This window comes from Prionailurus viverrinus, chromosome A1, assembly GCF_022837055.1.
Source record: "Prionailurus viverrinus isolate Anna chromosome A1, UM_Priviv_1.0, whole genome shotgun sequence".
Lineage (NCBI taxonomy): Eukaryota > Metazoa > Chordata > Mammalia > Carnivora > Felidae > Prionailurus > Prionailurus viverrinus.
In genome coordinates this window covers 177761045-177773363 of record NC_062561.1, presented here as the reverse complement: position 1 = coordinate 177773363, position 12319 = coordinate 177761045, and positions in this window count along the sequence as shown.

The window sequence follows — 12319 nt, the reverse complement described above, 5'->3', positions numbered from 1 at the left end:
TTGCAGTGATATCAGGATTAGGGCATGTGGGGGGGGGGGGGGGGGGAGAGGGGGAGGGAGAAGGTGGAGCTGCCCAGACCTGCTTTTCCCAGCTTGCCAAAACAGCCTGGGTTGGTGACACTGAGTTTTGGGAGCAATGGGGTAAGAGAAATTAAGTTGCGTTTCTGAAGCAGAAGAAACCAGGATGTTCGTACTTCTCTCAATGAATCTTCACAATAATGTCAGTCTCCTCTCATTTTATTGGTGAGGGAACCAGGGTCCCTCCAAGGTGAAAGAAGGATTGGACCCTAGGTGGGCCCGTTCCAGAGCTAAGGCAAAATGTGCCTCTGAAAGATCTCACCCATTTCTACTAGGCCAGGGGACATTTTCATAGGTGCCATCAAGATTTCTTTTTAATAAAGGGGGGGGGGGGGGGGGAAGGCCATACTAATCTAGACTTTGGGTTGTAAGAGACTGAAACTCAACTCAAGAAGGACATCTTGGGGCGCCTGGGTGGCTGAGTCGGTTGAGCGTCCGGCTTGGGCTCAGATCACGATCTCACAGCTCGTGAGTTTGAGCCCCATGTCAGGCTCTGTGCTGACAGCTTGGAACCTGGAGCCTGCTTCAGATTCTGTGTCTCCCTCTCTCTCTCTCTGCCCCTAACCCACTCGTATCCTTTCTCTGTCTCTCTCAAAAATAAATAAACATTTTTTTTTAATTTTTTAAAAAAGGCATCTTAAGAAACAATTCATACAACTAAACAGGTCAACTTCTGGCTTCAGGAATGGCTGGATCTAGGTGTCCACATGATATCATCAGGCATCTGCCTCTGTCTCAGTTCTGCTTTCCTCTGAGTTGACATCACTCTCAGGCAGGCTCTCCCTTTGTGAACCAAGATGGTCTCCAGTGGCTCCTCACTCATATCATACCAGCTTAGTGACCCTTTAAAAACCTTTCAGGAAAAGTCCCGGGGTGTCTTTCTTTTGACCCCTTGAATCAAAAGCCCAACCCCTAAATCACCTTCTGTCACATATGCACGCTTGACACAAAACCAAGTATGACATGACCCTTGCCCTCAAAGACCAACCAATCCAGAGGGGAACACTCATAAACAGAGTGCTCAGACCCGTGTGGTTCTGAGGCTGCCAGGACAGATCAAATTCAAGACATAAAGGCTGTAGATCATTCAGGGATATAATTTAAACATCCTTCTTTCTCCTGGCTGTTCAGGCTTTCACTGATGCCTGGGTCATGCTTCCTGGCACATCATATTTCTCTAAGGTTTCAATATACGAAGCCTGTGCCCTGACCCTCACCACCACCTGACCGTTGCCATCCTGCTGCCTGAAGCACAGCCAGCCTCAGAGGAGTTCTGTACGGAGACTTTTCTTTCCCCCTTTCCCTGGGTTCCTGCGGACAAGCAATCCTCCACAGGGATAATATCATCTGATGAGCACATACTGTGTGGTGAGGACTTCCATTACATCTCTGAATCCTCACGACAGCTCTTCGAAGTATCATTACTTCCATCCTGTAGGAGGGGAAACCAAGACTTCAGATTAGGCAACTTCATGCCATTCCATATGGCCTCTCAAAGACAAAAGGATTTCGTCTCTTTCTTTTTGTTCTTAGTTCCCAGGATCGAGACCCAGTGGTTTCCAGGGACAAAGGGTCCCGGAACATAGGCACTGTGATTTCGTTGATCCCACAAACCGCCCGTGAGGTAGATATTATAGTTCCATTTTACAGACAAGGGGAAAGAGGCTCAGAGAGGGCAGTGACCTGCCCCAAATCACACAGGTGTGAGCTGTGGAGTCAGAATTGGACCAGGTCGGACGCTTTCCACAGCATCACTGTTTGTGGGTAAATTGTCAGAAGGAGGCTGTGGGGGGAAGGAGTAAGAGGAGGGGGAGGAGAAAAGAGATGAAAGGTTGGGAGAGGGGGGAGGGAATCAGGCTGTGCGTCTAGAAGGACAAAGAGAGAAAGCCACCCATCAGGGTCCTTGACTTACATAATGACCATTAGTCTAATTCTAGGGCCAGGGAATCTTCCCCTCTTCCTTCAGGCTCAATTCTCCTGGCTCTTGGAAGCTGGTTTTGGCTCCCACACAAGGACGTGGAAAACATGACCATTCCAGGCATCCACAATAGGAACAGAGCCCCGACCTTGGCTGTGAAATGCACCCAGGGGAAGCTTCCAGAAGCCCAGGGGCCGCTACATCAATACAAAGTGCCTGGGGCAGCCTAGTCTTCTGTCTCAGCCCTCTCCCCTCCTGGCTGGGGCCTGCCCAGGTGTAAACCTTTCTTCCTGGGTAGAGAGCCTCAGACTGCCCTCTCCTGCCTCTTCCCAGCTGCCAGGGGAAAGGCTTTAGCCATCCTCTGAGGAATCCAAAGGGCCTGCTTCGGAGCCCGCAGGACAGGCCTGAGTTCATGTCCACACTCTGCCCCAACAAGCAAGGCCACTTGGCCTCCCCGAGGGGCCTCCAGAGGTGCTGTTCATCCCAAAGCTTGTGTGGATGTGGCCCCTGGAGTTGTGCAATGAGGAGCTACCTCCCGTAGGTCTCACTTCCCTGCCTCTAGGCGGGGCCTGCAGGACTAGCCCCTCAAGCCCGCAGAGGGAGGAAGAGCGGCTGATTGTGGCAGAAAGAAAATGTCCCCTGGGGACCTTCGCCCAGGGAGGCAGCATCCTGGCATCCCAGCTTGGAGCAGCTGTTTCCAGTGTGTTGGTGCCTAACAGGGAGGTGGGGTGGAGGTGAGGGGATGAGGTACAGCACAGAAGACAGGCGAGCCTGGGGTCCAGGCCTGCCTCTTCCGTGGGATCACGAGCAAGTCACTGACCCTGTCTAAGCCTCAGTTTCTGGATCTCTGAGTTGAGAGGATCTCGGCCCCCTCGTGGCTTGACAGGATGAACCAACTGAGTCAGAAAGTGACTGGCACTTAGGGGGTGCTCAGTAATGGTGGTTATTGTTGTTACCAGTGTTAGAGGCCATTTCGCTTCCTCATCCCATTACCCGCCCCCACCCCGGCTGGGTGTTCCTTCAGGTCCTGTACTGCCTCAGAAGTTGGCCCCCGACACTGTCAGCAGCATCTACAGGTGACCAGCACAGGGTCTACCAAATAGTAGAACCACGGTATTTATATCCCCCGCCCCCGGGGTGCAATTTCTGGCGTTAGCACACCTCCTTCCCACAAGGAATGAAAGCAAGGGGCAATCAGATGGCGGGGGCTTGCCAGGCCCCTGAGCTTGCCCCGGCCCCTCGCCCCTTGCTTGTTTTGGCTCCCCATCAAGAATGCTGGCCCAGGCCTGGGAGGCTGACTGACCTCGGACTCCAGAGGGAAAGTCACACTTTTGCTCAACTCCCAGGAGCAGCCCTACATTCCAGGAGGGGCGTGGGAAGGGCCAGGCCTTGTCCTAGCTAAGCTGAGTGGGGAGCTGCCTGCAGCCTGGCCACGCTCATAGCCTCAGCACTGACCATGCCCACCTCCATACCCCCCAGGGAGATCTGCCCCACGAGGGAGGATTGGAGGAAGGGGGTGGGGCATACAGGACGCCCCTTGCCACCCCAGGACAGAAGTGTAAGAAATTTCCCGGTGCGATGTCTCTGGCCTTCCCCATCCACCCCCGTCTCCCTTGCTAGCTAACGCTCTTCTCCCTTTTCTGGCGCCACCTCCCCCCACCCCCAACCTTCAAAAAAAAAAAAAAAAAAAAAAGAACCCTCTCCATTATTCTGAGCAATTCTAATCTTCAGTTTCTGCCCTCTCTGAGAGATGGTCCCAGGTAGTCCCAGGGCTATCTAGATTTGACTCCAGGGCCATCCCTCCTGGCCAAGTCTTTCTTTCCACCCTGGGAGGGGTTCAGTTGGAGTTGTTCTTAACAGAGGCCAGGCTACTGAACAAGGCTTCCCTGAGGAGGTCACACGAGAACTGGGCCTTGGGGGGTGGATAGCAGTCAGCCAGCAGTGACCAGCCCAAGCACACTCTGCAGAAGGGAGCTGCCCCAACACAGAGGATTCAGGGCAGTTGTGCTGGAAAAGCAGACCAGGGCCTCGGGCAGAGGTCCCCAGGAGACATTTTCCTTCTGCTACAACCAGCCTCTTTTCCCCCAAGAAGTTCCCAGGACTCTGCTGGCTAGTGACCCCTAGGCAGGCTTACTCCGGAGCCCCAGATAGGGCACAGGGCAGTGGAGTTGCCGGGGCAGAGGGTCAGGAAGCAGGATGATCTTGTGAGGGCCCCATTCCGTTGGAACTAACTTTTCCCTATTCTCACCTTAAGGCCCAAGTCCCCAGGTCCAGAGAAGAGGGCTCTGTGGGCTCCTCCTTGGGAGGGTCTGGCAGTTTCTTTGCAGAAGATGGAGCACTGTCGCCCTCTAGTGGTCTTGGGAGAGGGCGCAAAGACTTGGGGAGAAAGAAACTGCCGGACAGGCCGTCAAGGTTCAAGCGCTGGTTAAGCCTGCTGCCCTCACCCCACCTTTAGCAGATCCTTGAGATGTCACCAGATGACCTGAGAATCCAGACTCCTGCGAATGGCCTTGTGGATCCAGGTAAGCTTGAGGAGGACAAGCTAGGGTGACACTGGGGCCCGGCTGAGGTTACATCAGAGCCTGTGGTTGGGCTGTTGGTGAGGACGGACTGGGGCTAGGACCCTGACAAGTTTCTCCCCCAGACCCTGCAGTCCTAGGAGGGTGCTAGCTGGCCCCTAACTCTGGTCCGCATCTCAGGCCACTGAGCTGACTGGCCCACACAAAACCGTGTGTCAGGCACACTGAAATTAAACAAGTAGGGGGAAATGCAGTAAAAAGGAACCCTCAAGACATTATGCTAAGTGAAATAAGCCAGTCACAAAAGACAACTACCATACGATTTCACTTACATACAGTCTCTAGAGCAGTCAAATTCATAGAGAGAGAAAGCTGAATGGAAGCTACCGGGGGCCGAGGGAGGGGGCAGTTAGAGTTTAACGGGCACAGAGTTTCTGTCTGGGAAGATGAAAAATGTTCAGGAGATGGATGGTCGTGATGGCTGCACAATGAAGATGTACTTCATGCCACAAACCTGTACAACTCAAAAATGGTTAAGATGGTAAATTTTACGTAATGCGTGTTTTACCATAATTTTTTTTTAATTGGAAAAAAAATCCTCAAATATAGAAGAGGAATGGAGGTACTGCTAAAACTTCCTCTGTGGCCATCGGGGGGTGACTCCCATACACTTGTGTCCCAGTCTGCTGGGGCCACCATACAATACGACAGACTGGGAGGCTTAAACAACAGAAACGTATCCTCTCACAGTTCTGGAGGCTGCAAGTCCAAAGTTAGGGGGCTGGCAGGGCGGATGGGTGGTGACTCTCTTCCTGCCTTGGCAACGTGTCCTGGCATGGCCTTACCACCGTGCACACGCAGAGCGAGTGATCTCAGGTGTCTCTTCTTCTTGTGAGGACGGCAGTCCTACTGGATGAGCTCCCCCTTATGACCTCATTTAACCTTAATTATCTCACCGAAGGCCCCATTTCCAAATGCAGTCACACTAAGGGATCAGGATTTCAACATACGAATCCTGGAAATATCGTTATTATTGTGTAATGCAGGAAGGGGCTGGAGAGTGGGAAAAGAGATCTGACAAGGCAAGGCGGCCGTCTAGAGAGTTGGCCAAGGAGAGCCCGGTCCAGGGAGCAAGTTTATCTAACACCGCACGCTCTCTGCTTCACCAAACTTGCCACCAGGGAGTGGGGCAGAAATGGATGTTGATGTTACAAGAGAGGGGCCAGGGTAAACCCAGGACAATGTGGGCACCCTGATCTAGACTGAGAGAATCAAGGGAAGTTTCTGGGAGGAGGCAACTCCTGAGGAGCATCTTGAAGGGGGAGTAGATGGTCTCTGGGTGGAGCAGAAAAAGAAAGGTTTTCTAGGTAGCTAGAACAGTGGGTGCAAAGGCCCTGAGGCAGCTTAATTCTGGCCTCGGTGACTCATTAGGCTAATAATAACAACAACAACAAAAGTATATCAAGGCGCTGGTTTGGAGAGGATATATTCTCCACCTTGAGGATAGCTTTTGAATATTTCTTTTTAAATAATCCTTGCTATTTTCCCTTCTTCCTTTACATAAAATGGAAAACACCGAAGCCCTGATTCACCTGTTAAACACCTCCCCAGAGCGGCAGTTGCAACACTGATAAATTGTAAAACTACCCAACTACTGCTAAGCAGTTAAATCAGATTAAATCAGGACAGTGAGTCTGCAAGGGCTGTTTATCCTTCTCTACTGGTTTGCAAGGGAAAAGGGAGTTGTGTTCTGGGTGGGGGCTGAGATGTGGCCTCTGTTAACTCCATGACCCCAACAAAGTGATTGGTACTTGTTACCCTTGGTTTCTATAGTAACATAATAGTCATGCAATAGCCCCAAACCACCTAGACCTCTCACTGCAGGATCTGGGAAGAGTGAAACTGTGAAACCCCCCCGGTGGCCTCCAAGAACTCACTCACCTCTAATAGAGAGAACAGTAACCCTATCAGGCTCAGGCCACCCCCTCCTTCATAGAGAAAAGAGAGAGGATATGTGGGTCCACCCCAATTCTGCCCCTCTGTTGTCCCCCTACAGTTCCCACCCTCATCACTCCCACTCTGCACTTTGGGGTACTCTGTGCCCCAGCCAGAGTAAGCCCCCTTTACAAAAGTGGAAGGCTCTTACTTAGGTTTTAAATATTAACTGAGTCTCCCTGACCCCTGGCACTTCCCTCCCTTACCTGGGACCTCTCCTCCCCTCCCCTCCCCTCCATACTCACTGGAAAGATGTCACAGGGCAAAAAACAGATGGGGTGCAAGCGGTCAGCATGTAACAGATGCTCTAGGACCAGTCTGGGTCACTGTGTGGACGGCTCCTGAGTCCTAAGCCCACCCCCCATCCACATCTTGGCATGATACCAGCCCCTGCCACTTGGCCATGACTTTGGGGGAAAGGGATAGCACCCCAGTGGAATGGGGTCTCAAAACAGAAATGAAGTTGTGAGGAAAATAAGCTCATTTCATGCTCGCCTGGGTTTACGGATTGGGATTCGTGCCCGCTGTACGCACGCTTCCCTCCCCCACTGGAATGGTCCCCCTGCCCCCACTCCACGCGCATCCACTCACACACATTGCACCTGGGTCATGCCTATTCGCCTGCTCTCCATTCAAACCTCACGGTTTCCACGTGACCTGCCCCAGAAAGCCTTCCCTGGCAGACCCCACCCCTCCCCCCTGCACCGCCAGGCTGGGTTAATCTGTACTAATTTGCTGACGTCTCTGCCTCCTTTGGTGAACCATTAGCTCCTCAAGGGCAGGGATGGGATCGAATCCACTCTTGTATCCCTGGTGCCCAGAGCGGTGCCCACCTCTTCGTAGGCACCCCCAGATGTCTCTCCACTTAAAGACATGACTACCCGGTGGGTGAGGAAGTCAGACGGGGCAAAGGGTCCAAGAGGGAGTTATTTCTGATAGCTGCCGAGATTGGCTTCCCTCAGACTGGACCTGGTGGACCTTTATAAGGTTGATCACCCTCAAGAAACCACATAGAATGTTGCTAAGCCTTCTGCCATCTCCACCTGAATCAGCAGCAGGGAAAAGAGATCTCTCCTTCCAGAGTGCACGGCCCTCCCTGTTTTCAACCTGTTAACTCTTCACTCAATAAACTTTTACTGAGCCTCCACACGTCCCAGGTGTAAACGGCCCTTTACTTCCTTATGCTTTTCACGTCCATGATATTCCCTTCGATCCATTCCACTCTGGTTGCTGACTTGGGACAGTTATTATTTTTTCTGGTCTAGGCTTCATTCCCCTTCTTTTGGAAACAGCACCTCAATTTTCCCCGGGGGGGGGGGGGGAATCCCACCCAGTCCCACCCCTGTGGATCCCACCAGCTGGTCTCATTCCCTTGGGTGCGAGCTGTGCACCCGGCCTGGCCAATCAGCGCTTCCCACCTCCTCCTGACCGCCCCCCCCCCACCTCCTCCATCATCCACACAGCAGCTGCAGGGACATTCTCGAAACATTAACCAAATTATAGAATCCGTCTGCTTAAAATCCTCCAAAGAGTCTGCCATCCAGCCCAAAGTTCCTCACCAGGGCCTGCAAGGCCTTGCCACGTCGAGGTTTCAGCGTAAATGTCACTTACCTAGAAATACCCTTCAAGACCACACTCTGCAGATGTCTGTTTCAGCACATGTTGTTCAGAGCATTTATCACCTTTTGTCGGCTTGCTTTCTCTCTCACCCCATCGGATGCTGGGCGGAAGCCGAGATGGGTCCATCTTCCTCACTTTTTATCCCCAGCACCTGGCACACAGTAAGAGCTCAATCGATCTTTGGAGAAGCTGTGGGCCATGACCTGGGGCTGGGGAGAGGCCAGGCAGATGTGCCCGGCCACCGCAGGGGTCCAGGGCAAAAATGGCGTTGGTCTGCACTCCGGAGGTTGGCAGGCCAGATTTGGCCCATGGGTCACAGTTGGTGGACCCCTGCCCCACCGTGCTGTGGGTGGATCGGCTAAAAAGGAAGGCATCGATGATGTTGAATGGAGGGAAAATCAAATAAGCAAGGCTCCCGAGAAAGCCAGAGGGGATCCAGAGCCCAAAAGGCAAGGCGGCCGTGGTGGGGAGAAGGACATCTGCTGTGTGGCAGGAGCGAGAAGGTGTCTACGATGAGGGATGGTGGTAGGTTTGGTGGTGGGAATGTGCGCTTTGCCCCTAGAGACCTCTTTTACTCCACGAGGAATGAGCTGAGATCATCAGCTGCGAGGAAAGAAGTCGGGCTTAAGACAGCTAGGAGGAAACTGTGTTCTCAGAACTGGACAGAAAACCTAGAGAACCATGGGAGGATTGCAAGGCAGCAGTGTCTGAGGACGACAGGGTCCCTACAGTGCAGTGGGGTCAGGCGGCTGAGGGGCAGAGGAAGAGAAGGGAGGTGGGGGGTGGTGACGCTCAGGGCCTGGGTGAGCCACTCCCGCGAGCCTCCAAGTCCCCCCACGTGAGGTCCCGTCTTTTGTGAATTAGGGGGCATCCGGGGGGTGGCAGATGGCAGCCGTGAGGTGGGAGAGACGGCAGTGTAGCCAGATGACAGAATCTCAAGGAGAGGGGGGGACCTGCTGGGAATCTACAGATCCATCCCATCCCCGGCCCCCCGGGAACCTGGTGGAAGTGTGGAAACGTATGAGCGTGTCCTCAGGGGCAGCCCGGCTCCAGTGCAGGGAGAAGAGGAAGCAACTGCTCAGAGCGGCAGCCCCTGATCTCAGATAGAACAGAAGGGGGGCTGGGAGGTGCGTGAGTGTGCACATGAGTGCCTGTGTCCAGCGTGAGTGCAGGAGCATATGTGAAGGGGCATTAGTGTGAGCATGTGCGAATATGGGGGGGGGGGGTGAGTGTGAGTGTGCAACTATGTGGGTGGGAGTGATGTGCGTGTGTATGGGTGGTGTAAGGATGTGCTGAGTGCGGGCACGAAAGTGTGTGTGCACGTTAGTGTGCGAGTGCGTGTGAATATATGGGTAGCTGAGTGTCCCTGCGCGTGACCGTGAATGTGTTTGTGGGCGTGAGGTTCTGGGAGTGTTGAGTATGTGAATGCGGGTGGGTGAGTGTGAGGTGTGCAAGAGAGGGTTGGTGTGTGGGTGGGTGAGTGGAGGCGGGAGTGTGTGTTGTGCGAGTGACAGAGAGGGGGCAGGGAGGGAAGGAGAGAGAAGAGGGGGGTGGGCAGGATCGGGCCAGCTGAGGGGTTTTACTGGTGTTACAGGCCCCAGTGAAAGTCTGGAGGCAGAAGGAAGGCCCGGAAGGCTGGGAGGGAGGGCTGGGAGGCATGGCGGGGTCACCGAGGGTCTGCCAGGGAGATGGGCGGTCACCCTGCTCAGCTCCTGTGGCCCTGAGGGTCCCTCAGCTGAGTGGTGGCTTCTAGGCCAATTATTGCCATTTTCTGAATTGCTACCATGTATTTTTATCAGCAATTCTAAGAATGGAACAGTATTCCGTTGATTGGATGATCCACAATTTATTCACCTTCCCCCCCCCCTTTTTTTTTATTTTAGAGAGAGCACAAATGAAGAAGAGTGGCAGAGGAAGGGAGAGAGAGAATCCCAAGCAGGCTCCACACTCAGCACAGAGCCCACCGCGGGGTTCGATCCCACGACCCCAGGATCATGACATGAGCGCATATCAAGGAGTTGGAAGCTTAACTGACTGAGCCACCCAGGCGCCTCCATCGTTCCCTTATTAATAAACATGTTAATTGTATGCAAAATTTCCCAGTTATTAACAGCACTATGATGCAGTCCTTGAAGCTCTTTTGGCTCATCTCACAATTTCTATAGAAGAAATTCCTTAAAGAGGAAAGTTAAGTCAAAAAATATGCAAAGATCTAAGGCTTTAGACTTCTGCCAAATGCTCTCCAAAAACACTGAAACAATTTACAACTTCCCTGGCAACGTGGGAATATCTACTTCCCTATAACCTAACTCTGGGTATGATTTACTTTTCATCTTTAATCCGTGGGATACTTTCAATATAAGGCATCTCACTGATGTCACAATTACCGTTTTTTATTATTGGCAACCACTACATTTTATTGTTTGAGTATTGCCTTATTGTGAATTGCTTTTCCTTGTCCTTTGCTGATTTTTTAACAAGAGTTATTGCCACATCGTAAGAATGCTAGTAAAAACGACGATCTTTTGTTGGCCAGATATGTTGAAAGTATTTCTCCTACTTTATGATTTGACTTTCAATTTTATTTGGATGTTTCATAGGTAAAGAGAAAAATTATAATTTGTTAGCCAAAGCCATCAATCCTTTCCTTTGTTTTTTTGCCTTTGGTGTGAATCTTTAAAATAACTTTTCAATCCAAAGATTATATAAGTATCCACCTGTTATTTTCTAGGACATTTATGTGGTTTTAAGAAACATTTGGGTAAGGGGCGCCTGGGTGGCGCAGTCGATTAAGCGTCCGACTTCAGCCAGGTCACAATCTCGCGGTCCGTGAGTTCGAGCCCCGCGTCAGGCTCTGGGCTGATGGCTCAGAGCCTGGAGCCTGTTTCCGATTCTGTGTCTCCCTCTCTCTCTGCCCCTCCCCCATTCATGCTCTGTCTCTCTCTGTCCCAAAAATAAATAAATGTTGGAAAAAAAAATTTAAAAAAAAAAAAAAAAAAAAAAGAAACATTTGGGTAATAGAGTCATCCAGAATTTATTTCGCTTAAACTCTTGAAGCACACGTCTCGGGGTGCCTGGGTGGCTCAGTCGGTTAAACGTCTGACTTGGGCTCAGGTCATGATCTCGCGGTTTGTGAGTTTGAGCCCGGCACCTGGCTCTGTGCTGACAGCTCGGAGCCTGGAGCCTGCTTCAGATTCTGTGTCTCCCCCTCTCTCTGCTCCTCCCCGGCTCACGCTCTGTGTCTCTCTATCTCTCAATAATAAATAAACATTCAAAAAAAATCTTGAAGTACACATCTAACTTTACCTTTCAAGGTGACTGTTACACGCCCTCCTTCCCAATGCTCCCTCTGCTGCCTCTCACCACTTGCCCAGTAACCATTTACTGAGCACTTACTGTATACCATCCCCATCCTTGCCTCTGCTTGGGAGTTATCTGGGAACCTGCCTGGGGGGCCCCAGGAAGGCAGAATCTCCATTTATGGACCTCAAGTTACCTTAGTTTCTTCTCTAAAGGCTCTCTCTCCAAACACAGTCCCATTCTGAGGTACTCGGGGTTAGGACTCCCCCTATGAATCTGTGAGAGAGGGGCACAGTTCAGCACATGCGTGAGATCTGTTCTCAAAAAGGAGAGAATACTGAGAAAAGCGGAAGCAATATTCAAAGGGACGGTGGCTAAAAATGTTACAAAGGTTATGAAAGACCTCCAGACACAGTTTTAAGAAATGCTAGCAACCTCCAAGCTAACCAAATCCAAATAAAAACTCACCGAGCACACAGTAGAAAAATAACCCGAAGGGGCGCCTGGGTGGCTCAGTCGGTTAGGCGTCCAACTGCGGCTGGGGTCATAATCTTACGGTTTGTGAGTTCGAGCCCCGCATCAGACTCCGAGCTGACAGCTCAGAGTCTGGAGCCTGCCTTAGTTTCTGTGTCTCCCTCTCTCCGCCCCTCCCCCGCTTGACACACACACACACACACACACACACACACACTGTCTCTCTCTCTCTCTCTCTCTCAAAAATAAATAGACATTAAAAAATGTTTTTTTCAAGAAAAAAAAATGACTGAAATGATAATGGGAAGCGATGAGAGGAGCTGAGCGTGTGGGCCTTTGGTGAGACCTTCACTATGTGGGCTGTTGGGGCCGCACAGTGGACGGGTATGGAAAGAGAGGGGGAGGCAAGGGAGTA